This window comes from Polypterus senegalus, chromosome 4, assembly GCF_016835505.1.
Source record: "Polypterus senegalus isolate Bchr_013 chromosome 4, ASM1683550v1, whole genome shotgun sequence".
NCBI lineage: Eukaryota > Metazoa > Chordata > Cladistia > Polypteriformes > Polypteridae > Polypterus > Polypterus senegalus.
Window position 1 is genome coordinate 120,890,325 of NC_053157.1, and position 27,151 is coordinate 120,917,475.

The following is a 27,151-nucleotide window of genomic DNA, read 5'->3' on the forward strand; positions in this document are numbered from 1 at the left end:
ACCTAATCAAAGCACCATGATGTTCCTACATTGATGGATTAAAAGCCAGAAGTCCACATGACCCTTCATCATCAAGTCCTTCCATGAGAACCCTAAATACAAAGAGGACTGATCATTTATGTGGGGTAGAATGCTCAGAGGGGGCTGGGCGTTCTCATGGTCTGGAACCCCTGCGGATTTTATTTTTCCTCTTCAGCCATCTGGAGTTTTTTTTTTGTTTGTTTTTTCTGTCCTCCCTGGCCATCAGACGTTACTCTCATTCTATGTTAATTAGTGTTGTCTTATTTTAATTCTTACTTTGTCTTTTTTTCTCTTTTCTTCATCATGTAAAGCACTTGGAGCTACATTATTTGTATGAAAATGTGCTATATAAATAAATGTTGTTGTTGTTGTAGTCCAGGTTTTCTTAGTCTGTTAATGTACTGCTAGGTAGCCTACCATATATGAAATATTTCAGGTTTTTGACCTACATATTAGGTAGTTTTTCAAAGCACAAAAATAAAAACTTCATATGCAATGATCCCTTCCCAGAATTAAATGGTGCTTTGTCAAGCAAAAGTTCTACAAGGAACCATAGAGTCCATTAAAGAAAAACCCATAAAATTCTACTTCATTTAAATGTTTAAATTTTAAAAGCTGAATGAATTAATAAATCTTTAATAAGTATGTTCACCCTTTGTCCACATGGGTTTTCCTCCCACATCCCAAATACTGTATGTGTGTATTAATCTAATTTATGACCTTTTACATTAGCCCAATGAGTGTGTGCACCTTTTAATGGCTTTGTGTCCAGTGAGGGCAGGATAGTCACCAACTCCATAAAGGCCTACCTGTTAAAGCAGAATAAGAAATGGATCAATGCATTGTTGTTAATACTATAAAAGGGAAGGAAGAAACGAATAGCTGGCTTTATAAATAAACAGTTCTATTTACACTTCCTGAGAAGAAGTTATGGAAAAAAACACTTTAATACAGACATGTGCAAGCGATTATGCCAATTTAGTATACAGTAGTAAATCTGGCAACTAACTTATTATGTTTGATGTTGTTATGTAGGCTACAAGTAATATTTTGTTTTTAAAATAATTTGGTGAGAATAAAGCATGAATTGGACCACAAATTGGGATAACAAGTTTAAACATATATTTTGCAGGACAGTTTGACACCAATTGCTCAAAGAATTATTCAGTAGAATTGTAAAACGCTTCTGGGACTCCTTCATACTTGCAGCAATATGCCTTTATAATACCTCACTGTGGCTGCGTTCTTATTAATAGCCAGGTTGGAAATTTTTCTTCTTCATGTAATTCTTGTATGTTGCAAAAAAAGAAACAAGCTTATGAAAAGTTGGGGATTCCACCTACATACTTGAAAAATAGGCAAGACTGAAATTACGTCTTTACAGACACTAGTTCAAAATGGAACTGAACGACAACAGAAACATGGCAGTTACATATCCTGCAGAAAGGAAAAGGTGGGTTCAAGGGGACCGGAACCAGAAGTGGCATCTTTAAGAGGTGGGTTCTTTTGGTGGTCTGCAGAGTAAAAAGAGGAGAAGGTGTTAAAGGACTGTGCCAACCCCTGGTCCAGATGAGAAATACATTTATTTGAGCACATAAACTGTTTCCTATGCGCATGTGTGTGATAGTGTGTTTGAGGGGGGTGTTGCTATTATTGTCGTTTTATTTGCTATTTTGAGTTTCTGTAAATAGCTGTCTCCCCTGGGACAAATAAAGTATTATCTATCTATCTATCTATCTATCTATCTATCTATCTGTGGTATGGCGCTGCGCTGTATAGTGTGGGCTGAGTAGACAGCTCAGCTGATGTCACCAGGAAGCACTCTGTTTTAAGTTTTCAAAAGTAATATTAGTTCAGTCAAAGCCAGGACACTCCTATTAGCACAAGCTGACAAGAAATTGCTTCTGAGAGCTTTTGTACTCCAGATGTTGTGGGGTTTTGGCCCGTCACTGGCAGTTACCACTGTGCTAATCTGTGAATTGAGATGGCTCGTGGTGTGAGTCCACTGCAATACACCATTTTGGACATTTTGAAAACTGCTGTTATTCACAATGTCAGCACAGAATCAGGAGGCCAAAAATGTGTCCATCAAGTGTTTTCTGTTTCACTCTACAAATGCAAGTTGAAGCTATTTAAGGAGTAAGAGTTTCTTCTCACTGTCTGCATTTAATTCTGCTTGTTGTTCTTTGTATTGTTTTTATCTGCTTTAAGATACACAAAATACATGTTATTTTATTAAGATGTAAACTAGTGAAATTTAAATGAAAGTAAAAATAAATTAATCAAAAGTACCTGATGGTGTCTGCCATTTATTGTCACAAAGGAAAAACAAATAGCAAGAAAGAAAATAAAACTGTAAATTAAAAAAAAATCAATCTAGTTTCACAGTGTGACTATGACTGTGGTCACTTTGCAGTATCCACCTTAAATGGTGAAAGTGAAGCCCAACTGCAGCCCAGCCAACCACCTTAAAATGTGCAGTCTGGCCATGATCTAATATTTAACTAGTGGAGCAATACTGCAGTAAGACTGTGATAAGTGGTTGTTCATTAAAAGTTCTAAATTGATTATATCCTTCCTTTTGTTGACTTATTTTACAGACCTTCACATTTACTTCCGAAAATGAATTCTACACAATGACCTTATCTCATGTATTGTTGAAATGAATTGTGAAAATCCTGTTAGTATGGTTGAACTGTGCACCAGGAAAAAAGCAGCTGACTAAGCTCTAGTTTCCTAAAAAATTGTGTACTTGTATGAATTTTCCTGTTCCGTCTAGACCTGTCAGAGAAATTTGGAGACTGAAGCAAGAACAAAGTGTGGAGCAGACAGCCCCTCTGTGTTTTAGATGTTTATAAATGCAAGACCATAAATGCATTATATACTGTACAATACAGTGACCTTATTAGGATTTCAGCATTGTGTCATCTGTTAAAACATTCTTCTTTTTGTCATTTTTGCCAGCTTCCTTATTTTTGGTATGTCTGTGCTTTCTTATTTGTTGTAATGACTTTATGCACTCCTTGTACTTTTGTACCCTTTTGCATTAATTTGGAATATATTTGTGTTTTAAAATTTTTTTTTACATTTTCCCTGCCATTACTAATTTGTGATAATTTCATGATCAGGCAGCTCATGTTGTTGTTGGTGTGTGACAACCAAAAGTGGTGCAACGTAATATCCTTGCTTGGGATGTGTTTATATTATTTTTACTCCTGGCATTCAAGATTTTGGAGTGCTTTTGCAAACACTTTTATTATGCTGATTTGTGTTAAAAGACATCTAGGAACTGAAGTTTGCATTTGTGTTTTTGACTTTTATTTTTGATTAACATTTTAGGTTTTGGTGCATTGACCTTCATTGCTTTCAACTCTTTTCTTTCATTTCTGACTTTGTTTTAGTATTCTCATTTTCTGATCATCTTGTCTCCAAACTGCCTGTTTTAACATGAAAGTACAATGTTGTCTTTTTGATCCCTTGTCCTTTTAGATTAGGACTTTCATGTGCCATGTTAGTTGAAGTTACCTTCATGTCACATGTCCCAGCAATTGGCTGTGTTATTCATCTTCCATTTACTCATTTCTGACTGTTGGCAGTGTGGACTTGACCCGGACACAGACAGGCGGACATGTTGTTAATCCTCACCACACGTTTATTTACTATTTACAATTAATAATGGTCACTCAGACCTAGTCAGTGCACAACAAACCCCAACACACAGTCCTGGCCACACAAAAGCCTCTCTTCGGCCCGCCTCCACACCTCTCCTGTGCTTTGTCCTTCCGCCTCCCGACTCCAGCCCTGAATGAATGGAGACGGCCCCTTTAATCCAGTTCCCGGATGAGCACCAGGTGTTCCCGGCATTCCTCCCTTGGCCACGCCCCAGCGTGGCGGAAGTGCCGGCTGTCCTCCCAGCAGCTCTCCGGGTGTCGTCCTAAATCTTCCCCCCAGCACTTCCTGTGTGCTGGGGCAACAGGTATCATCTCAAAATAAGTTTGATTATATTACTTGAAGGTTTATTTGATTTTGATTTGTTCTTAAATTTTCATCTTTTACATAACAAATATGTTTTGTGGGCCAGACACACAACATCATGTTAAACAAAATTTGTTTTAACAATATGTAAATTTCAGCACAGAGAACATTTTTTCAACCAAAAATTGCCACTGAAGATAATAATGTAATGCAAAAAGTACTCAATGCTGTGATTGCACTTTCTGATTCTTTGGAACCTTGCAACAGGCTCTTTCAAAGAAAGAGACAGTCGGTTGTGAAATTCTTGTGACAGTCTCTGGCAGTCTCACAACATCATATAGGTATAGCCAATTTCAGAGTTAGCACTCCGAGTGGATAGTTGTGTCATGTGTGCGGATACTGTACTATTCTCGTTTCATAGTAGTCTTCTTTGAGATGAACAAAAAAAGTGAGAAGTCAGTTTACGCGGAAAAGAAAAACTAACAATCCTAGAAAAAGAATGAAGAAAAATGACATGGCAAAAGCTCCAGAATCGCACCTTCAACCTCATCTAATATCTCATTTTCATTCTGTTTCCATACCTGTATTTCTATAAAAAAAAAAAGTTACATCTAACACCTTGTTTTCATTCTGAATTTTTATATGTGTATTTTTATTAAAATGAAGTTATATCTAATGTCTCATTTTTGTTCAGTATTTTCATACCTGTATATTTATAAAAAAAGAAGTTAGATCTACCACATCTCATTTTCAAGTAAAATATTTTTTGACGTTTAAAAAGTGCTATTTTTTTACACAGGTATTGTCAAGCTTGGGTCATAGAGTTGCACGAGAGACAGGAAGGTGAGTCCAGGTTTTTAAGGAAAATATAGGTACTTTATTATTCTATAGAGATGACAGGTAAAATCTCAAGACTTCATTCAGAATAGGAGCTGTTAGGATCTGTGACTTGGGCAGTCATCCTGCTTTTGCTCCCATCTTCAGATTATAAGAACACCAGTGGCTCAGAATCATTGCTGTGGCAGATGCAGTCTGGAGAAGAAAGATCATGAGAGTGTGAGGAAAAGCATTTCAAAGCCTTATGTTAAATTTTCTAAACATTGTGCGACAAGCACATTACACAGTACGCCTTATCCTGTAGAGAACAATGAATCACTTTGTCCTTGGTTTACTGTTTACCAGAAGCAGCAGAACAGCTACAGAGCTGTCCTTGTGCCGCTGCCATTAGAGATGGCGACCCCGTTCACAATATTATGTGTAATTTCCCCATATACATTATAACTAAATTTCCGTTATAACAAAATATTGTTATGGTTTCATAAGTTTCGTTTTAATGGGATTCCACCTGTATATAGTAGTTTTTGTATGTTGACCTTTTGGGTTGCTTTCCATTTGAATATTGCATGGTCTTGTATGAGCTTTCACACATAATAGTATTTTTAATATTTTAGTCTTCTTGGATTTTTTGGTATTATATTTTATGTTATTTTTTTTTTTTTTGCAGTTTCTAAGTTGTTATGCGTTTTATTTTTAATTCTTTTATGTTATGTTTATAACTATATGATGTCACTTTAAATTTACTTATGTGCTATGTTCTTTCCGGGTGGAACCCAAAGAGGCTGTGTTATAATTGTCTGATATGTACGGAACTTCTTTTTATTTATTCTTGTGTTTCCCTAAAGCTTCAATAATGATCTTGGCATCATTTTGGGGATTTTAACACCCAAGGAGTCAAAATCTGAAATTGGTTTAGAAGATCTTTATCTTATTTGTTTGTTTGTTTTAGGGTCACTCTGCTGTTTGGTGTGTTGGGGTAGCTGTTTCCATTGGCATTTACCATTAAGCATCAGGACCACACTTCTTGTGTTGTTGTTGACATGCCAGTACAAACTAACAAAAAAAGATGACAAAAAACCTCTACCCTATGATTAAGATTTTTGGTTTAAAACTTGGCTTTTCTCTATTTCATATTTTATCTTTTGATCCTTGCGTCGCCCTGTGATTCAGTTCTTTCTCCTGATTCCCATTAGTTATTTGGACTGACTGACCACCCTTTTTAGAGTCGCACAGTCGGAACTAACTTGATGTCACCCTGTCTGAATCCTCCTTTGGCTATTTAGGTCAAAGCCAAAGGAGAGCTCAGACATGGCACATTGATTTCTTTCGGATTAAAGTGAGTTACTGTGTTTCTTATTTAAATTTCTTTGGTTTTATTCATTTTTCTATGTTAATTGGATTCCATTTCTGGAATTTGGACTTGTTGGCCTTTGGATTGCCTTTGTCAACTCTTTTGTGCCTCTTTTATGATTTTGTTTTATTTGTATTTTAGCATATTTTGAAAATAAATCCTTTCACTTATAAATATTTTTGGTTCCTTTCTTCCGAGGTTTTTTGTCATCCTTGCCTTGTGGGGTTTTTTGATATAGGTTTGGGACATTTCTAGTATATTTTCGAGGCTTAAATTCCATTTTGGCTGGAAAGGCCTAAGGCAGGCCATTAGCATTGGGATTAGGCCTACTGGGGTGAGGTTTTTTCCAGGTAGACTTAGAATGCCCAGCCTGGTCAGTGAAGCCTTCTGGGAGACTCAAACCTTTTCTCACTATGGTTCGGACTTCAGTTCATGTCATGTTAGTTTTTTTATTGTTTGGCCTTCAAACTAATTTTTAGGACTGAGTTTGGGAACCACTGGCGTAATCAATGCCAACACACACATCAAATTCATGAATATTTCTGTTCAAAACTTCATTAATTTGGTCTCCAAACCTGATCACTGTGGGCTGTAGTGGGATACAGCCAGTTACTGCTACATTAAGCCAGTTGCAATGTCAGTCAATCACAAGACAAATGCTCATACACACGGTCAACCTCATCTAAATATGACCCATATAGTGTTGCTAATTTATCTTATCTTTTTGGGGCATCAGACTCTACCACCCAAGCATACAAGAGATTGAGTATAATATTGTCTAACTTAATTTTTACTTTTGAACAAAATTCTTAATTGTTAGTATTGGGCACAGAATATGTTTTATTTGAAGCTGAACATATCATTGTTGTCATAATTTTGTTCCTGTCTGCCCCTTGGTCTTCTTCTCGGTGGGCCTTACCTTAACTATCAATAGTATTTCCCTATTTGCAGAAATGCAAAGAGATGAAAAAATCATTTAACTGTTCATTTTAACTGAACTAAGTCAATATTTAGAGTCAGAGAGTTATGTTTTTGGCTTAAATACCTGCTTACAGAGAATAGATTACTGTTTGCTTGAAAAGCTGTATTTACCTTGTGGGTCTGTTTGGGATTGTGTCCTTCTGTAAAGTTTTTCTTTTTTTTCTACAAAAAGAACTGGGTCACAAAACTTAGTTTTAGTTACAGGTGTCTGTATATAGATCTTTACAGCTTTTTTAATATCAGGAACACCTTTTGCAGTAAGGCTTCAAAAGCATCTGCAATGAAACTTCCAAAAAAATGACACTCTGTGGTTGGTGTCAGAGAAGGGACCCAGCTTCTAATGTAACAAAACATTTGCAAATCATGGCATTACCAGAACAATTTTTAGATATTTGTGTTAGTGTCTTACAGTAGAGTACATTGTTATGTTTAATTCATATAAAGCATGGCACATCTCAGCCTCTTATTACATAAACCCTTAATATGATATTATTGTGCACATAAAAAAATCTTTAATTTCTTGCACCACTGTAAATTAATATGTTTAATCAATACTAAAGTATAGAGTGTTATTCCATCCATTTTCTGAAATCACGGTTTCTCATACTAGTGTAGCTGAGCATATTTTAAGATGTTAACTTTTCTTAATTGAAACATTTGCTTCATGTCTTTGGGTGAAGGGAGGAAAGAAACATACACAGAAACCTAGAGAACATATAAACTCAATACACTTAAACAGTGGTGTAACTGTATGTGGTGCAGGTTGAGCAGTTGCACTTGTCCGCATGGGGCTGGAGGGCCCATGGTAGCTGCACAGTTGTTGTTTAGCTTTTGTCACATACGGCTGGGGTTCTTACCCGGCCGGGACGGCTAGAAGGTCCGGAATGTGGCAGTAAAAGCTTCTGGGTCAGGAGGACACAACCGCCCTGGAGCAGGAGAGGATCACGGAAGAGGAGGAGAGACTTTCCAAGTCGTTGGGACCCGTGGCCACCGCCAGGGGGAGCCTTAAGCCTCCTAGATCCCGGGAGAACATTACTTCGGCCACACTTAGCAAGATGGCAGAGGAACCTGTCAGGAATGCCCGGAGTGCTTCCAGGGGCAAAGGGCAGCACTTCCGCCACACCAGGAAGTGCTGCCGGAAGATCGTCACCAGCCACCTGGAGCACATCCGGATGGGAATAAAAGGAGGGAGAGGGAGCAGGACGAAGCTCCCAGGAGGAGATTGGCGGCCAAGGACAGAGTTATTGAAGTCAAATTGTGGTGATTATTGCTGTGTGCATTGTGTGGTGTTTTGGGACTGTGTTTATTTGTGGATGAATAAACTTGTGACTTTTATAAAGATGTGATTTCTGACTGGTGGTGTCCGGGCAAGTCTCACACTTTATTATAAACATAGTTGCCTACTTGACATCAGTATGAAAAGGTTAATGGTGTTACCACTCCAACAACCCCGTAAAGCTTTATTACAACTATTGTCCTTTTATGACCGCCTGAAGGTAGAAGCAGAGGAGAGAATGAGGGCAAAACTGATGGAAAAAGCTATGACCACGGATGATGTAAAAAAAATTCCACCATGGAAAGAAAAAAATTACATGTAGTGTTTATTTTATGTCATTCTGTTTGTCCACATGTGCATTACCCTATTTTAAGGTTACTTGTTATATCCATCAAAAGATGTTTCTGAAACTGGAAATGAAATGATAACCTTGGAAGTCCACAACTCAAATAATGAGAGCAAAGTATAACAAAAAAATGAATTAGTAAAATATTTGAAAAGTTAGAAGTGCATTACATTCAAAATGCTGAAAGACTAAAAGACAGCCTGTCAGTCAGAACCCCCAAAAAGTTGCTGCAGCTTGTCAGGGTGTGCTGCTTAAGAAATTGGCTTGATCAATCAAAAACTGAAGAAATTAACATTTTACTTGATTTTACTTTTGCCTGGCATTTTTGATGAGTATCTCCTAGTACTTTAGAAAGTTCTGAAAAAATTAACCATAACAAGAGAAACACAAGTGAGCACACTTTTAGTTTTACCACGTGTGTTTTCTATTTTGAGTAAAATGTTTAGATATGTCATAAAATACTTTCCTTCATTCAGATGACCTTTATTTTGAACATGCACTTATGACTCAAATTTCATGATGTATGATCAGTAATTTATTTTTTTTTACTGAGCTTCAGATTTTAAATTGTAATGTCAAGGACTGTCACATAAATTATTAAAATGGATTGGAGATGAATTATTTAAATTGCATATTTATTAAATGGAAAAGTCAGGGTGAAAGGGAACCTTGATGATGTTGTACCTTTAATATATAAAGCCAAGCTTAAGTGTAAGTACCAAACAGGGTAGGTAATGAGTAACCGGTTGTTTGTGTGGGACCACTTTTGGCAGACTGCATAAACACTTTGTAAATCATTGACAGGCTTGTTATGCAAGCAGTCATTGGTAGCTAATGTGGCCTGAATGTCAGCTTGTTAGCTACAGTCTGCTGAACTTTCCAGTAAAAGAAACTTTAAGTACTTCTGTGGAACTAATGGCCAAATTAAAAGGCGAAATGCAATTTCCCTGGCATCAAGAAAAATAAAGTTCATGTATGTACTGTTGGGTTTGCACAGCTGCTCTTTTCAGGAATATAGTTTAAAATAATATAAAAAGGAAAAAAAAAACTAGACTTTAGTAAATCACTTGAATCTTATAGACAAAAATGCCTTTCTTTAAGGAAAGGAATATTAACTCTCTAAAAACGTCCAATTGCCTGCTTCTGGCTTTTGTGATGGTTAGAGTGTTACCTGTTTCAATTTAACTTCTTTGAATGTTGTTACTAATATCAAAATTTCACTGTTTCAGATGCTGCAATATAATTCAAGTTTACTTGTAAATATAAATTAAATGAAATAACACTCTCAAACCTGTTTAAACTAATTTAGGGTCACAGGGGCTACAGGCTATACCAGTGGAAGCAGGAGTAAGACAGGTGTTATGCTTCAGCCATGGTTTCACTCCTAACTCAAGTATGTTTTATGTTTATTTACAGTTCTTGCTGTCTTTTAAATAAATTGTTGCATGACTTTATTGATATTTTGTTTACTGATAATATGGCATTTTGAATAAGACCTTATGTATTGTTAGTAGAACCTAAGGAAGTGAGACCAACTAATTAAGTAGCTGGGTACTTTAGACATTCTTTTGTTTCTGATTCTTGAATTTTTCCAACTGAGATACTTTTCTTGCATGGATTTCCTGGTTTTGATCCCTGCTTCACTTATAAGGTACTGTTTGTGGTTTGCAGCTCTTTGGATTTGTTGCTTTAGGTTTTACCCTTTAGGCAATACACATTTTTGCTCCTTTGTCCTGCCTGTCTTTTTCCCCTCCCTTTTGATTTTTTAATTTTCAGTACATAATCTTTAAATATAAAGTGTCATTTGCTTTGCTTGTCTCGGACCTGACAAAGCAGACTTTTTTTTGTGGTTTTTCTCTCCTCGTTTGGTAGATATTCAATGATTTTGAACTTTAAAGGCCTTAGTTTTGGGCCTGTGCAAGCCACAAACCTGACTGTTGAGTATAGTGCTAGACTGCTAGTAAAAGAGAACTCTTCCAAGTTTTCAGAGCAGTGAAGGGGACAGATGTAGTTTTTTTTTTATTATTTTTAGGTCTGCAACCAAAACTATAACAGCAGGAAGAAATTCTGGACATGGTGTTTGCTTATCATCCATCCATCCATCCATTTTCCAACCCGCTGAATCCAAATACAGGGTCACGGGGGTCTGCTGGAGCCAATCCCAGTTTGCTTTTCAAAGAACCCTCATATGCACATTCATACAGTATGTGGCTGATTTATAGCTCTATGGGGTCATTTTTGTCACATGTAAACAGTAAAGTGAAATTCTTACTTGCATGTGCTAATCAACATGCAAAACGTTACCCCTCTTGACTAAATGGAACCATACTGCCTTATCCAGGTAAGTTGGAGCTGGGAGAGGAGACAGGTAACACTTGTCTAGAAGGAGTAGCGGAGAGAAGAGAGAAGAAGACAAGATTTTGTTGCTGTGACAAAGGTAGTCTGTTCAATTAAAGTTGGCATTTTTAACCCAGGATTGGCACCCCCTGTTTATCACAATAGAAAAGCAAAATGAGAAAAGCAAATGCACATTGTTAATGGTGTTGAGGAAGTTGAATAAAGGGTTGAATAATTAAGAACTGAGCACCAATTTGAGTTCCTGTTAGGTTGCAATGCTTTTAAATCATTATTTATACTGTATATTTCAGGACAATAATGATCTTGCAAATTTGTATAGAGAATTCATCTCTTAAGATAGTGGTTCCCATATTCGGTCCTGGGCACCCACTGTGGCTGGAGGTTTTGTTCCAACCAGATTCACAAACGGCAATAATAATCAATAACAACTGATCTCATTTAATTAGCTGGTCTTTTTTACTCTTCTCTTTTCTGCATTCAGAAAAAATGTAACAGTATATTTTTTTTTTTATATTTAAAAGACATTTAGAAATATTTGTTTTTTTCTAAAGCTAGAAATGCTCATTTGTTGTTTTCCTATTGTTTCCCCCTTCCCCCTGTAGTTTGCTTCCTTCATTTAACCTTACTAGTGACAAATAACAACCAGCATAGCAGACAACCAGGAGGATGAAAGCAGCAACAACTTCAGTGTCAGACCTGCTAATTAGAAAATAATCAATTAAATAACCAGAAAAGCAGAATGAAAATGAGGTTGAAAATACCATTTAGGACTTTAAAAAAAACCCAAAAAACTACATATTCCCCATATAACTGCTTATTATAATTTAATAAAAATCTACCAAACTTAGTTTGTAATTTCTACATTGATTCCAAAACACAGAAATTGGGAAATAATGCCTCAACTAATTAGGCTGAGTCCAATGAAAAACTGAAGTTGGTTGGCATCAAAACCTGCAGCCACAGTGGGTCCCCAGGACCGAGTTTGGGAACCACTGTCTTAAAGCAAAAACAACTAGAACGATGAAGCAAGTAAAACTGCAGCAAACAAAGAGCATGGTAGTTGATGAGATGTGGTGGCTGTCTGACTAAAGAATCTGTGTTGGTAACTGGAATCCAAGCAGTGCCGAAGGAAATCTACCCCATTGGGCCCTTGAGCAAGGTCCTTAAGCTAAATTTGCCATCCAATTTTGCTGACCCTACTCTCTGAACCCAAGCTTCTCTCTTCCCTCTGTGTATCTCTGGAGTGTAAGTTGGGGTATGTGAAAAATGACAAATTCCTAATGCAAGAAATTGTGTATATTCATCATAACTTAACATGTTAAAAAAGGCAAAATTTGCATGATAACAAATGTAGTAAACAGGCAGTTTCTGTGTTTTTCACATATTAATTAATTCACTAAAATGTGATTTGGGAAGGTATAATGTCTCTTAAATATTTACCTGGGCTAATTAGCTATTCTAAACTCACGGCCCTCATAGTGTTAGTGTTGGAGTGCACTTGAGTGTGCTCTGTAGTAGACTGGCACTCCATCCAGGGTTGGATCCAGTCTTGTGGCCTCAAAGACTCTGAACTGGGCTTTATGAATGCAGGGGTAATTTTGTCAGTGGGCAGGGTGGTGCAGGATTCAGTGCTGCTTCATTTGCAGTTCCTGGAAGCTAACATCAGTTCCTAGACCAGTCTGCTTGGTGGAATTGTCATGTTCTCACCATGTCTTCATGGGTTTTCTTTAGGAACTATAATTTGCAGGGTAAGCAAAGTAGAAACTTGAAATTGGCCCTGCGTCAGTGAGTGTGGGTATAAGCTAACAATAAGTATGCCCTGATGGACTGCCACACCACCTTGGATTGATTCTTACTTTGTACTTGATAATGGTGAAGTGGACTCTAGTTCATTTACTTATAAAAATGTTTATTAAAAAAGGACAGAGGAATGAATGAGTTAATATATTACACCTTCTATGGAGCACATTATCAGATGGTCAATAGTTAACAACAGGTGCAATAGCTTTGAAGATTGAGGTCTTGTTTATAAAATATAAGTTACTTTTTGTGAAATAATAAAATAAAAGCCAACGTTAATCCGATGGTAATAAAAGAAACCAATAAAAATAAATGTAAACACTACCTTCCGGTTTATCCATACATTTTAAAAAGATCAAATAAAACCCACCGTCTTATATTTCCCCACAAATAATTATCCATTCATCTATTTTCTGAATCATCCTTTGTTCCATAATTTTTACACTGAAGCACAAAAACTAACCTCATCTGAAGCCCGTCCTTATAAATATCTCTTGCTATTATGACAGTTTATAAAATGCTTTAATCCTAAAAATTCAAATTAGTGTTTATACACAACAAGTCTGCACAAATTTAAAAAAAACAACCAGACACTATTTTTTCTCTAACTGCTCTGTCTAAGAGTCTTTCAGAGTTAATCAATAGTTATCGGGTGTAAAAAATGGAAATAAAACATGTTACAAAATTTTGGATCTAAGATGGAAGCCCAGTTTAATTGCTAAGGGAAGTGAAATAGACAAAAGAAAAGATTAGCAAATTATCAGTATGACATTTAGTTGTTACCTCCAAGGTGTTGGTCTATTAATTGATGACAGCTTCTTTTACTACAAGTGGCAGAGTCCATGAGGGGTGGAAGTGACTGTCGTGATCTGGTGTTAATTTAATTTTTTTACAGTTTCTCCTTAGAGTTGAGGATGCAATTGTCTGTCTGCTCCACAAGGCTTATTCTCACCTGGGCAAACCTGGTAACTCTGTGAAGATTAAGTTTTTTGATTTCTCCAGTGCCTTCGATACCACATTCCTGTAAACTCAGAGATAAGCAGGTGGATGAGCCTATGGTGTCCTGGATGATGGACTACCTGTCAGGCAGACTCTAGTTTGTGAAGCAAAAGGACTGTGATTTTGATATGGATGTGAGAAACAGTGAAGCACCACAAGAAATAGTCTTATCTCCTTTTCTCTTCTCTCTGTACATCTCCAACCTTTAATAAACACACCAGGTCATGTCACTTACAGAAATTCTAGGATGATTTTGCTATGGGGTGTATTGATAAAGGGGTTGAGACAGAGTATAGGAGTCAGGTGGAGAACTTTGTTTATTGGTGCAAAGAGAATTGTCGGCAACTTAATTTCAGCAAAACCAGGGAACTGGTTAAAGGCTTCCACCTCACGAAAGAGCCTCTATGTCATTATTCAGGGAGTGAATGTAGAGGTGGTCCAGTCCTACAAGTACTTGGGGGTCCACATCAATAGCAGGTTGGACTGATCTTTGGAACACATAGAAATTATATAAGAAAGGGCAGAGCAGGCTCTTCTTTCTTAGGAAACTGTGTTCCTTTAATATGGGGAGTGATATTGGTAACATCTTCTATAACTCTGTAACAGCCAGTTCAATTTTCTATGATGTGGTGTGCTGAGCTGGTAACCACTTCAAGAGAGATCCACTGAATTAACAAGCTAATTAATAGGGCAAACTCAGTGTTTGGACGCACCCTGGACCCTCTGGAGGAAGTAGCATAGTAGAAAATGCAAAACAAAACTGAGTGTCATTATGAACAATACTGCATGCACATCCTCTCTCCGACACACTAACATTGAGTACTTTCAGCCAATGAATCTTTCAGTAGAAGTGTGTTAATAAACTCGACTGGGGCTTCTTTATACCAACAGCAATACGTTTGCATAATCCTCACTAAGACTATGACAGCCAAGTTAGAAGATTTCTTTACTTTTATTTTATTAGTTTTTCTTCCTTTAAAGTCATTCTGGCATGTGTTCAGACAGTGTGTGTGTATTTATTTACCTATTTATGTATTTATCTATTTAAGGAGCATCTGTAAAAGCCAAATATTCCCCTTGTGGACAAATAAAGTTCTATCTATCTATCTATCTATCTATCTATCTATCTATCTATCTATCTATCTATCTATCTATCTATCTATCTATCTATCTATCTATCTATCTATCTATCTATCTATCTATCTATCTCTAAAAATAATGAAGACTTTATTTTGGTGGTTGTAGAGGTCAGGGAATCTGGTCATAAGGATTGTTTTTCAAATCAGACACATCTTTAATGGTGTTAAAGTTTAAATATGGTTTTGTTATGGGTGCTGCTACTTTGAGCACCTCATAATTAGGGATGCATTTATGTGCCACATCTTCAAGGCAACAACTAAGTAGCCAGCAGCACAGATCATTTATTGTCTAAGCTTGAGGAAAAAACCTAATATCTAGTGTTGTTGTTTGAGCATTTAAAAGAATTTCAGGGTTTTAACTCTTTTTTGTCCATAGAATGTGATTTATGTCTAACATTTTGACTTTTATCACTTTTCTGTTTTCTAACATTCTCCTTACAATTCTCTAGTTATGATTCTTGTGCCATGCCCTGGGCTGTCTTTCTGGGTTTTGACCATGGCTCTGAAAGTTATTTTTGATGATGCATCTTCTGATTCCATCAGTTGAGTGATGTCATTAACTTTTCTTCAGTGGTGTTCTCTTCCATTCTAAGAGCAGAATTGGAAACTGGTTTAAAGACTGTGCAACAATCACTCCATTCCCATGTGCACCTTTGAATCGGTAAATGTAGGGCACTCACCATACTTACATGTTGTACACTGGCTGCTTGCTCTTCTTGCTACTCATTTACACTGGTCTGCAAGACTGGATTAAGACCCCCACAGGCCCCTGGATGACTTAATAAACATAACTCCTTAGCAGAGAGTTGATCATACTTTGAAAAATGTAGCATGTGGACACCCTTCCATTTAATGTACAAGGAGACACTATTCCATCAGAAACCCAAGGGGTGGGGAGAATTCTCCCTTGATGTTTTCAGTGCTGGTACTTTGATTGTTTCATCGAGTGGAGTAAGAATTATTCCCTTGTTGGGGAACATAGACACCAGATTGCTTTATTGAGCATGGGTGGTTTACTCTTGGTGATTTGGGCACTTGGATACCTAATTGTTTCATCAAGTGGGGAGGATCCCGTTTGGTGATTTCACCTTACCCATGTCGGGGGAGGTTTGTGAGTTGTGAAAAATGCCAACTGCAGCCTTGGGCAACTGGGCGTACTCCCAGAATGCCCTGATGGTAGGTCCATCCATGATGGTCTATTACAAGATATTTAAATGTCGGGTACGGTATTATAGAGTATATTTTAGTTTAGTTTCTTTTTAGCCAGGTCTATGCATTAGCTACACAGAAACTATATAGGTAAAGCTCATGTCAAGATACGTGAATGGAAATTTAAGTCATACCCATACTCATTGCTCTGCCTTTGTTGAGTAGCACACATGTTTCTGCAGGCAACTGCCACCCATCCACTTTCATCAGTGTTTATGGTTGTGCTAAATTACATTTGAATACTTCAGTCTAGCAGGCTAATATTACATTTAGTGGAAGTTTGCAGTTGTAGCAGTACTAATATGAATATTGTCACATGTAGAGAGTACAGTAAAATTCTTACTTGCATGTCCAAATGACATGCCGCACGTCCCCATTCTGTGGCATTATGACAAATGAGAATGTATTACAATAAAAAACTAATAGATACTCAAATCTGCTGACCTGATGTACACCTTACTCCTGTTTCCATGTTTCTGTTATCTAAAACCTTGTGGGAAAAACTATGACTCTGTTTACTTTTGGTATAAACAAAACACTATATTGATAAGAACATAAATAACAAGCTGCTCTACTTTGCACAATATCATCATCATTGATATTTTTCCATCCATTGTGGAATAAATCCCTCTGTGAATGACTGCACGATTAGCAGCAAGTTCTGAAAAATATTTGTATAAAATATTACATAAACTGAATGTAAAGTCTTACCAGGTATTTTCTATTTCTGTTTTAGTGTGTTAAAGATGATAGCTGTGTCAGATATTATGGATTACAGTAAGAAAAAATATTATTTAAATATAAATATATACTGTATATACAGTATATATATAAATATATACTGTATGTACAGTATATATATATATATATATATATATATATATATATACTGTATCAATGAAACTGTGCTTTTTTTGTATCTAGGTAATCAATACACCAAACGTGTATAATTAACAATTGGCTTGTAACAGTGATAGATTTTTAGCTCTATTAACTGGTTTTTCACATGCAAGCGACGTTTGTGATTGTGGTTATCAAGACTGCAGGCATTGTTTACCTTAAGTGCTATAACATTCATAAGCTGTGACATCACTCAGGTATATGATTGTGTTTCGAATTCAACAAAGGGGTGATTAGAATCTTTTGGGTTCTCATATTGCCTGGAGATTCTTTTTTTAAGATTTTTTTTCTCAGGGATTGAAATTCTATACAATAAGGTTAACAAAGAGAAATATCAGTGCTTTCATGGAAGTAAGGACCTTCTTATGTGGGTTCTGGGATCGCCTGCTTTTTCTGGATTGAGTTACAGTTTAATAGAAAGATTAAAAGGAGAGACAGACATGTATCATAGTTGAGTGAAGGCTTAATAATAAAAGAAAATGTGCCAGACAGAGTGTTGAATGTTGAACAAAGATTTTTCTAGTAACCCCACTGTTTAGGGAGCATCTGTTTTCTGATTAATATTTACTGTAATGACTTCTTAAGAATCAAAATTAAGCACTAAATTAAGAGGAGAACTGTTGTAAAGACTTTGGGGAAGGGGGGCAACACATGTATTTTTATTTCTTTTTCAGTTTACATAATAAATAAGTTTAATAGTCATTTAAAATATTTGGTTTTTCATTTTTAATTAGTAAATCTCTAACTTAACAAAGTCTTACTTATAATGTTATAATGCAGCGTAAAAATAAATAGTATACGGCCTGAGTATGTATAAAATGTTACTATTTTACTTGAAAAAAAATATTTTAGCCTATGTCTGAATCTTTGTATTGAATAGATAATTGATCAGAAGCATTAATATTTGGCTTGTCTGTGTGTCTTACTATTTCCCAGGATGCTGTAATAATAATAATAATAATAATTCATTGCATTTATACAGTGTCTTTCCAATTCTTAAAGGCCCTGTTAAGAAACACAGAACTGCATTAAAACTTTAAGCAGTTAAAGGCCAATGATAAATTAGCAAGCTCATGCTGTAAAATGAAACATGCTAACATCTTCACTGCGCTTCCTTGACTAATGGCTCTGTTTACAGATGTTCTATCCAGTAGGTGGTGCAGGTGTACATTGTAGATCATGGAATATTTCTCTACCACATAACAAAAAATATGTGAAGTGTCTGTAATGACAATGCTGAGCATTCAACAATTATATATAGCTAATGGCACACAAAGTAGGTCTCCATCTCCATGCAACTCTTCCAACACTAGTTACGCTGATGAGTCTTTTGATTATCATTTATGATGTGACAGTACCCACCACCCAACCTTCAGCACCAGCACTGAACTTTGTTTGCCAAGGAACACTCGCTGTGCCATGTTAACAGTCCAGGGGCCTCATGCATAACGCCGTGCTTAGAATTCGCACTATAACATGACGTACTGTAAGCACAAAAGCTCAAATGTGCTTACGCACAGAAAAATCCAGATGCAGGAATCTGTGCGTTCGCCAACTTCCACAATCTTCCACTCCATAAATCCTGGTCAGCGTGAAAAGTAATGCTCGTGCATGTGTGTGCTGTCCCGCCCAAACTCCTCCCAGAATTATGCCTCTTTGAATATGCAAATCAATATAAATAGATCCTTAAGTTCAGTCTTCTGTGAAAAGACAATGGGAAAAGCACGGGGGAAAATATAAGAATTTCAGCGAATACCAAGTGGAGACAAAGGAAAAACACACTATTTGTTGATTTAAACCGTGGTATAATCAACAAAAGGAATTTGATTGAGTGACATAGCGTGTCGGAGAAACTTGAAAGCTCAAGTTCACAAAGTCACACAGTGCCAAAATAAAAAAGAAGTCACATATCAAAGTCGCAGTGAAAAGGCGAGTTGTAGCCCACCGTTTGAGCTTATTAGGGTACAGACAAAAAAATTAGGCACACAGTGGGAAAAAAGCACGAAATGTCAACTTTAATCTCGACATTTCCACTTTAATCAGGTAGTTTATTTTGTCATTAAAGTAGAATATCATAAACTTCATCTTAAATTCATTTAATGTACTAGTTTCTTAAATCCCATCTTAATTAAAGTAGCACATTAAATGCTTTGTTTTGTATTTGATCTTCTATGTGCTCTATGTGTGTGAATCACTACGTGCTTCCGTTCTTTCTCTTTCTCTGACAGGACACAGAGTCCATTATATTTATGATATTACAGCTCTTTGAATAATTAAAATACTGAGATGTATACGTGATATCATTTTCATGATAATTAGAAAGAAAGCATGGAAACACGATGGCGCAGTGATTGTTCATGTCTCACACAAGATGCTGCTGCGCCATGTGCGACCTTCGATGAAGTAAATTATTGTAGCAGTACTGTTTCTTTCAAACGTACTAACCTCCAATTCCTGTTGTTACTTTTCTTTCCCCAAATACCCAATCACCACACAATCAGCTCTGTAATAGACGTTAAGCCATCTGTAAGCTTACAATGACGATTCTTCAAAACGTTTAAGGAACACTGAAATATCTTCGTAGTACGTGTTTAATTATTCTATCCATCTATCCTTCCAGTGTCGTGCCAGCCTCAGCAAATATACAGCGCACAAGGCAGGAACAATACATGAACTTGCTCGCACCGCGGCACCGTGTCCTCACATGTTTAATTATTAACAATACAGATTATTTAAATGAAGTTAAAGTTTTATCTGTATAAAATAATCAACATATTTTGCTGCATTTTATCTTAAAAATGATATCATCATCATATGTAAATACGCGCTTTATAAAGTGGTGCAGGTTGTGTAACATTATAACTGTAGAGTAAGTTTACGGTGGGGTAATTGTTCTTATAAGTACAAACAGTTCTACAATGAGCAATCGATTGAGTATGTTTATAATTCTTGGGATGAAACTGTTTCTGAACCGCGAGGTCCAGACAGGAAAGGCTTTGAAATGTTTTGCGTGGCTTTGGCAGCATGTGCTTGATGCTGTATCCCGATAATTCTCTTTCCAATCAGCTGCTGTTGTGATTGGCCACTCAGATACAGTGATATAAATACTCCGAGTGGTGCAGTGAGAGTAATATGGAAAAAGATGATCCGCTGTGGCAATCCTTAAAGGGAGCAGCTGAAAGAAGAAAAAGAAGAAGATGGTGCAGTGAGAGTAACAACGCTTAAGCAGTTATGGTATTTGGAATACTATGGCTATTCCCTGAGTTATTATATTGTTACAGGTAATCTACAATCAGATGCATTACACTAATAAACATTATGCTGTTAGTTTCAGTGTATTTATAAAGCCGCGTCAGAAATGTGGTTCTAAGAAATAAAGGGTAACCACACAGGAACACTAGCACTGCTTTGATGCTGGGTGCCGCCAGTCTACAAAACCGAACGGAGAACTTGCGTACGACAGGGTACGAGGTACCGTGGAAAAGTGCGTGGCTTTAGGACAAGTTTAGGTTTTATGCATTGCAATTCGAATGTGGAAACGTTCTTACGCAACATTTCTGTGCGTACGCACTGTTTATGCATGAAGCCCCAGGAGATGAATGGTCCAGGAGCAGATAAAAGAACCATCTTGAATCTCAAAGTATTGAGGTCCCTATTGCAAGAGGGAAACAGTCAATATGCTGAGTTAATTTCCACAACTAATGGTAATATACTGTAGTTCCAGAACCTGCTTAAAAGGAAAGACGATTATGAGCCATGTTCACGTAACATTGCTTTCTCAGAAGTAAGTATTTGCTGTGATACACAAATGTATTCAAATCCTACAAACTTCTGTGCCAGTCCTGCTTCCATTCCAAAAGCATGTGTTGGAAGTGACAAAATTTTGCAAAGAAACGTCAGCAAAATCATACCTTTTTTAAGAAGTAATATGGATGGATAGCACTGATGGTATTCATTTAATACTCTTGGGGTTCAAGGAGAACATTTAAGAATAGGCCCTTAGTTCTATTAGCATACTTACTGTGGGTGTGTTCTGTTATTGTGAATTCCTTCTAATTGGCTTATCAGGGCCTGTATTTTATTTTTAAAGAGAGGGAGAGATTATTTAGATGGGAGTGTTTTAACATATACAGTATTTTAGAACCAAGTTATAACTATTTTCTATTAATTTATCTTAATGTTTGCATTTACTCAGCATATTACTTACATTTTGTTTTAAATTTTTGAAAAATAGTGTTAAACTAACATAATCTAAATAAGGATCCAAGGAATATAATATCAAGCGCATTTTAACCAGTATAAACACGAAATGTTCAACATAAATTCATTTAGGAAAGCATAGTAGTGCAGCGGTTAGCGCTGCACCCTAATAGTTTCAGTGTTTTGAGAATGAATGGGGCTTAGATATTGTCTGATTTTTATTGTATTTGTGTTCCCAAAGAGGTGCTGGCTAGGTCAGTTGGTGCCGGTAAGCTGGACACGTGTGAGAGTAGACCTGTACAGTGCATCCGGAAAGTATTCACAGCACTTTTTCCACATTTTGTTATGTTACAGCCTTATTCCAAAATGGATTAAATTCATTTGATTCCTCAGAATTCTACACACAACACCCCATAATGACAACGTGAAAAATGTTTACTTGAGGGTTTTGTAAATTTATTAAAAATAAAAAAACTGAGAAATCACATGTACATAAGTATTCACAGCCTTTGCTCAATACTTTGTCAATGCACCTTTGGCAGCAATTACAGCCTCAAGTCTTTTTGAATGTGATGCCACAAACTTGGCACACCTATCCTTGGCCAGTTTCGCCCATTCCTCTTTACAGCACCTCTCAAACTCGATCAGGTTGGATGGGAAGCATTGGTGCACAGCCATTTTAAGATCTCTCCAAAGATGTTCAATCAGATTCAAGTCTGGGCTCTGGCTGGGCCACTCAAGGACATTCACAGAGTTGTCCTGAAGCCACTCCTTTGATATCTTGGCTGTGTGCTTAGGGTTGTTGTCCTGCTGAAAGATGAACCATTGCCCCAGTCTGAGGTCAAGAGTGCTCTGGAGCAGGTTTTCATCCAGGATGTCTCCGTACATTGCTGCAGTCATCTTTCCCTTTATCCTGACTAGTTTCCCAGTTCCTGCCACTGAAAAACATCTCCACAGCATGATGCTGCCACCACCATGCTTCACTGTAGGGATAGCATTGGCCTGGTGATGAGTGGTGCCTGGTTTCCTTCAAACGTGTGACGCCTGGCATTCACACCAAAGAGTTCAATCTTTGTCTCATCAGACCAGAGAATTTTGTTTCTCATGGTCTGAGAGTCCTTCAGGTACCTTTTGGCAAACTCCAGGCAGGCTGCCATGTGCCTTTTACTAAGGAGTGGCTTCCATCTGGCCACTCTACCATATTGGCCTGATTGGTGGATTGCTGCAGAGATGGTTGTCCTTCTGGAAGGTTCTCCTCTCTCCACAGAGGACCTCTGGAGCTCTGACAGAGTGACCATCGGGTTCTTGGTCACCTCCCTGACTAAGGCCCTTCTCCCCCGATCGCCCAGTTTAGATGGCCAGACAGCTCTAGGAAGAGTCCTGGTGGTTTTGAACTTCTTCCACTTATGGATGATGGAGGCCACTGTGCTCAATGGGACCTCCAAAGCAGCAGAAATTTTTCTGTAACCTTCCCCAGATTTGTGCCTCGAGACAATCCTGTCTCAGAGGTCTACAGACAATTCCTTTGACTTCATGCTTGGTTTGTGCTCCGACATGAACTGTCAACTGTGGGACCTTATATAGACAGGTGTGTGCCTTTCCAAATCATGTCTAATCAACTGAATTTACCACAGGTGGACTCCAATTAAGCTGCAGAAACATCTCAAGGATGATCAGGGGAAACAGGATTCACCTGAGCTCAATCTTGAGCTTCATGGCAAAGGCTGTAAATACTTATGCACATGTGCTTTCTCAGTTTTTTTAATTTTAATAAATTTGCAAAAGCCTCAAGTAAACTTTTTTCACGTTGTCATTATGGGGTGTTGTGTGTAGAATTCTGAGGAAAAAAATGAATTTAATCCATTTTGAAATAAGGCTGTAACATAACAAAATGTGGAAAAAGTGATGCGCTGTGAATACTTTCCTGATGCACTGTATATAAGTGGGCACTGTGATGGACTGGCAATGACTCCCACCTTGTTCTTGATGCTTCCAGTATAAGACCTGGCCTCTTTAAACCCTAATTTCAGTTACACAGATTTGAGAATGTTTTATTATAATTAATTTGCAATAACTTTTTTATAATTGCTTTAATAACAATACCTTTCACATCAAGTTTGCCTACAAGTCTCTTTATCTGATGTTTGATATTCATTGTTGTGAGATTGTTTGCCTTTGTACATTCAGGACATTAACTGATTAGTGACATTTTTTAAAAATGGTCTCAGCCTTGTTTATTCTCAGTACCTCTGAGAACAGTCTTTGTTGTTTATGGTTTTCAAAGTATCTCACAAAGGTGACCAGACATACAATTTCTTACCTAATACCCATGGCATGGAACAGAATTCATTTTGTTAGAGATTTCTCCCAATGCTACAATTTTATAGTCTCATTTTTATGTACTCTAAAGGGAGTCAAAGAAGTAGAAACTTAAGTAATGTAACAGTTTACATTTAGAAGCTGGGAACATAACTGAGTAAGTGGTATGGAAATAGGGATAACAAAAACATCGGCTAAACCTATATGTCAACTCTTCAATTAAATTGAAGTTTTTGGCTTTCACAGGGTGCCAGAGAGTTAGACATGTTGCGTGTTGGTCTCTCTAATCTATACACATAACAATAATACTACTACTACTAAATAACTTCTACTCTTATTTGGTCTCCTAAAAGATAAAAACACATGGGTGGCTGAATTATCCATTGATAGTGAAAGTATTCTCTGTCCCTAAGCCAACTACAGCCCCATGGGGGTTGCAGTTGCAAAAGCTGGTGTCATCCCCTGAACTAAATTGTGTCACCTTTTGGACAAAAGGATTTCTGAACACTTTTGTTTACTTAATATAAACCACGTGAATTCAATACATTATAATCACTTATCAGTTCAATTTATACCTTTTCCATTCCATATCTCAATACTGAAAGAAGGAAAACAAATAGCAGCTTTTGTATTTTTGGAACAATCTTTTCAGGTAATCATCATGTATAAGTACTTACCAGTAGTTTTATATTAGCTTTGTGTGTGTATGGTTTGTTTAGTAAGTGAATGGAGCCTCAGTTTCAAAAGTTGTGGATATTTTACAAATAAGCATGTTTATCGCACATTAATGGTTTAAAATACCTCAGCAACTCTGACCTTTGAGAAAACAGGGAGTGAAGCCACGTGAACTACAGTTGCATACTGTAAATGGAACAGTAAGTCTGGACTAGAAAAGAATGGGAAGACGGAGTGGTAAGTAGTAATGAGAGTGCACTAAGACAGTGACCCCCTCTGCAGGTTTAAGTATTTCATTTGGTATCTCCCGACAGTGGGGTTTAGTCCAGGGTGCTCTGATGGACTGCCACAGCACCTGTGATTGTTTCTTGCTTAGTCCCTGATAATGGTGGCATAGACCCTGGTCCATTTACTTGTAAAAGTGTTTATTTTAAAAAGGGTAGAGAGATGAACGAGTTAATATATTAAATTTCTATGGAGCACAACATTAGAAGGTCCAATAAATATCAACAGGTGTCTTGATTGTAGTCTTGGTTATAGAATATAAGTTACTTCTTTGTGATATAATAAATGAAAGCCAACATTAATCTGATGGTAATAAACAGTACTAGTAAAAATAAATTGAAATACTACCTTTCAGTCTATCTAAACATTTTAAAAGACACAAGTAAAAGCCACAGTCTTATATTTATAATCATTACTTGAGTGAGTGTATGTCAGTACTTTCTCCACCATACCTCAGGTTGTTCCAGTACATTTAATCCATTAAGGAAGATGAATGTTATAAGCAGTCAAAGATCTTCTCATATTCTATTGTGCTTGATTAGAGAGCATTAACTGTTTTAGGGCTGATGTCGACTTTTGTCAAAAGGAGGAGTTGACGATGGTAATCAACTGTGGACTGTGACAAAACCAACCGTTATTTTTTAGTTGGACTTTCTAGATAGAAAGAGATTAATTGGTTTGAAATTAAGATTTCTTGCGCTCGCATGAATAGCAAGGCACAAACAACGGCAAAAATGGCACTGACATCTGGTAAGAGATCAAAGCAAATGCGTAAAGCAAAATACTCCATGGATGACGTTTTGCCTATTATCTCTGAACTGGACTGTGACTTGTCAGACTCAGATTTTGATACAAGTGATTGAAAACGAATGTGAGGTTCCCAGCTAATTGTTGCACTGACAATGTTCACCAGGGAGGACTGCCACTTAACAATGATGAGAGGTAGAAACCAGATTGCAGTGCACTGTGACTGTGTCCCAGCCACGCAAAGACAGCCTGGCCGCAAGCCTGCCGTATATTCTTGGCAAACTGGTAGCCAGAGCATGCGGCAACAGATGTTTTATGTTGATTTCCGTCTGAAACTATTGCTTTTCAGAAACAATGTTTTTTTGGAAAACTAGGGGGTTCTGCCACCTGCTCACTTCGCTCGTCAACCCCAGGGTTTGGTTATCTGGATATATAATTTAAAGAGATTGATATTTTCATTCCATTCATTTTTTATTTCTTGATATTTGTAGTAATAAAGCTCTAGTGAATGAGTTATTCCCTCCCTCTCCCTCGGAGCTTCTAGTGCCATGCTGCATGATCTGCATGTCGCGCTGCCCGATGATCATTTAAAAGCCTGTACAGCAGCTGTCCTTTAAGCGAGCTACCGCTTGTGCCGTGCTGCGTGATCTGCATGTTGTGCTGCGTGTCGATCATTTAAAAGCCTGTACAGCAGCTACTAGTGCTTGTGATGTGCTGCGTGATCTGCATGTTGCACTGCACGTTGATCATTTAAAAACCTGTACAGCAGCTGTCCTTTTATCTCACTTCTTTGTCTCACAGGATGTTAAAGTGTCTCAGAGAATTTGTTTGTAAGTACGGCGTGTCGTGCAAGTAGTCTTCCAAGAAGATCACGTCTTGTCTCCCTCCCAAGAATTTTTTTATAATAGAGAGAAATATTCAGCCCTCAAAGAGTTAATAACCTTAAAGAAAAATTAATGAATTACATATATTTTTAATTTTATAATATACCAAGTTTTCATTGTTTCTGAGCTGTTTTTTGTGACTGAAAATGAAAGTAAAGTTGCTAGGATTCTATTTCAACCATATATTATCACATACATTCTGTTGAATTTTGAATATCATTTCCTGGGTAATCAGCAAAAGTTTAATGATTGGTCAAAAACCCTGTGAATTTGCATAAGAAAAAATATAAATTGAACTGATTGAGCTAGCTTGTTTGCTGTGATAATTACACCAGAATTAATTCAGCATGACATAAAGTATCCTTGATGATTCCTTATGTTGCATAGATATACTAAAAATTGACAGTTTTGAATTGACTTAAGGTGAGTGTGATGTGAACAGCCTGATCCAAATCTGGCTCCACACAAAGAATATTAGTATTTCATGGCCTCCTGCAGTGAATTAAAATGCAAACTAGTGCCAGGAAGAAAGATACAGTAGAAGAAGGGAAATAACAGCAGGTCATTATGATCACCACAGATATAACAGGGTTTATTATTATTATTATTATTATTATTATTTTAGTAGAACCTCTAATCATATGATTTAAGCCATAGTTGTAAGGAGGCATGTCAAACAGAAATATGTGAGAACATGCTGAACTCAGTAATAGGATGTATGTTGCTAGTATGTAAAGATTTTAGCATGGCATGGTGCCTTAAATATACAGTAGGTATATGGTGTCAATAAATCTCAAAGGGGCCCATCCAGCAGCAAATATTAATCAGTGTAAGCAATAAAGACAGTAT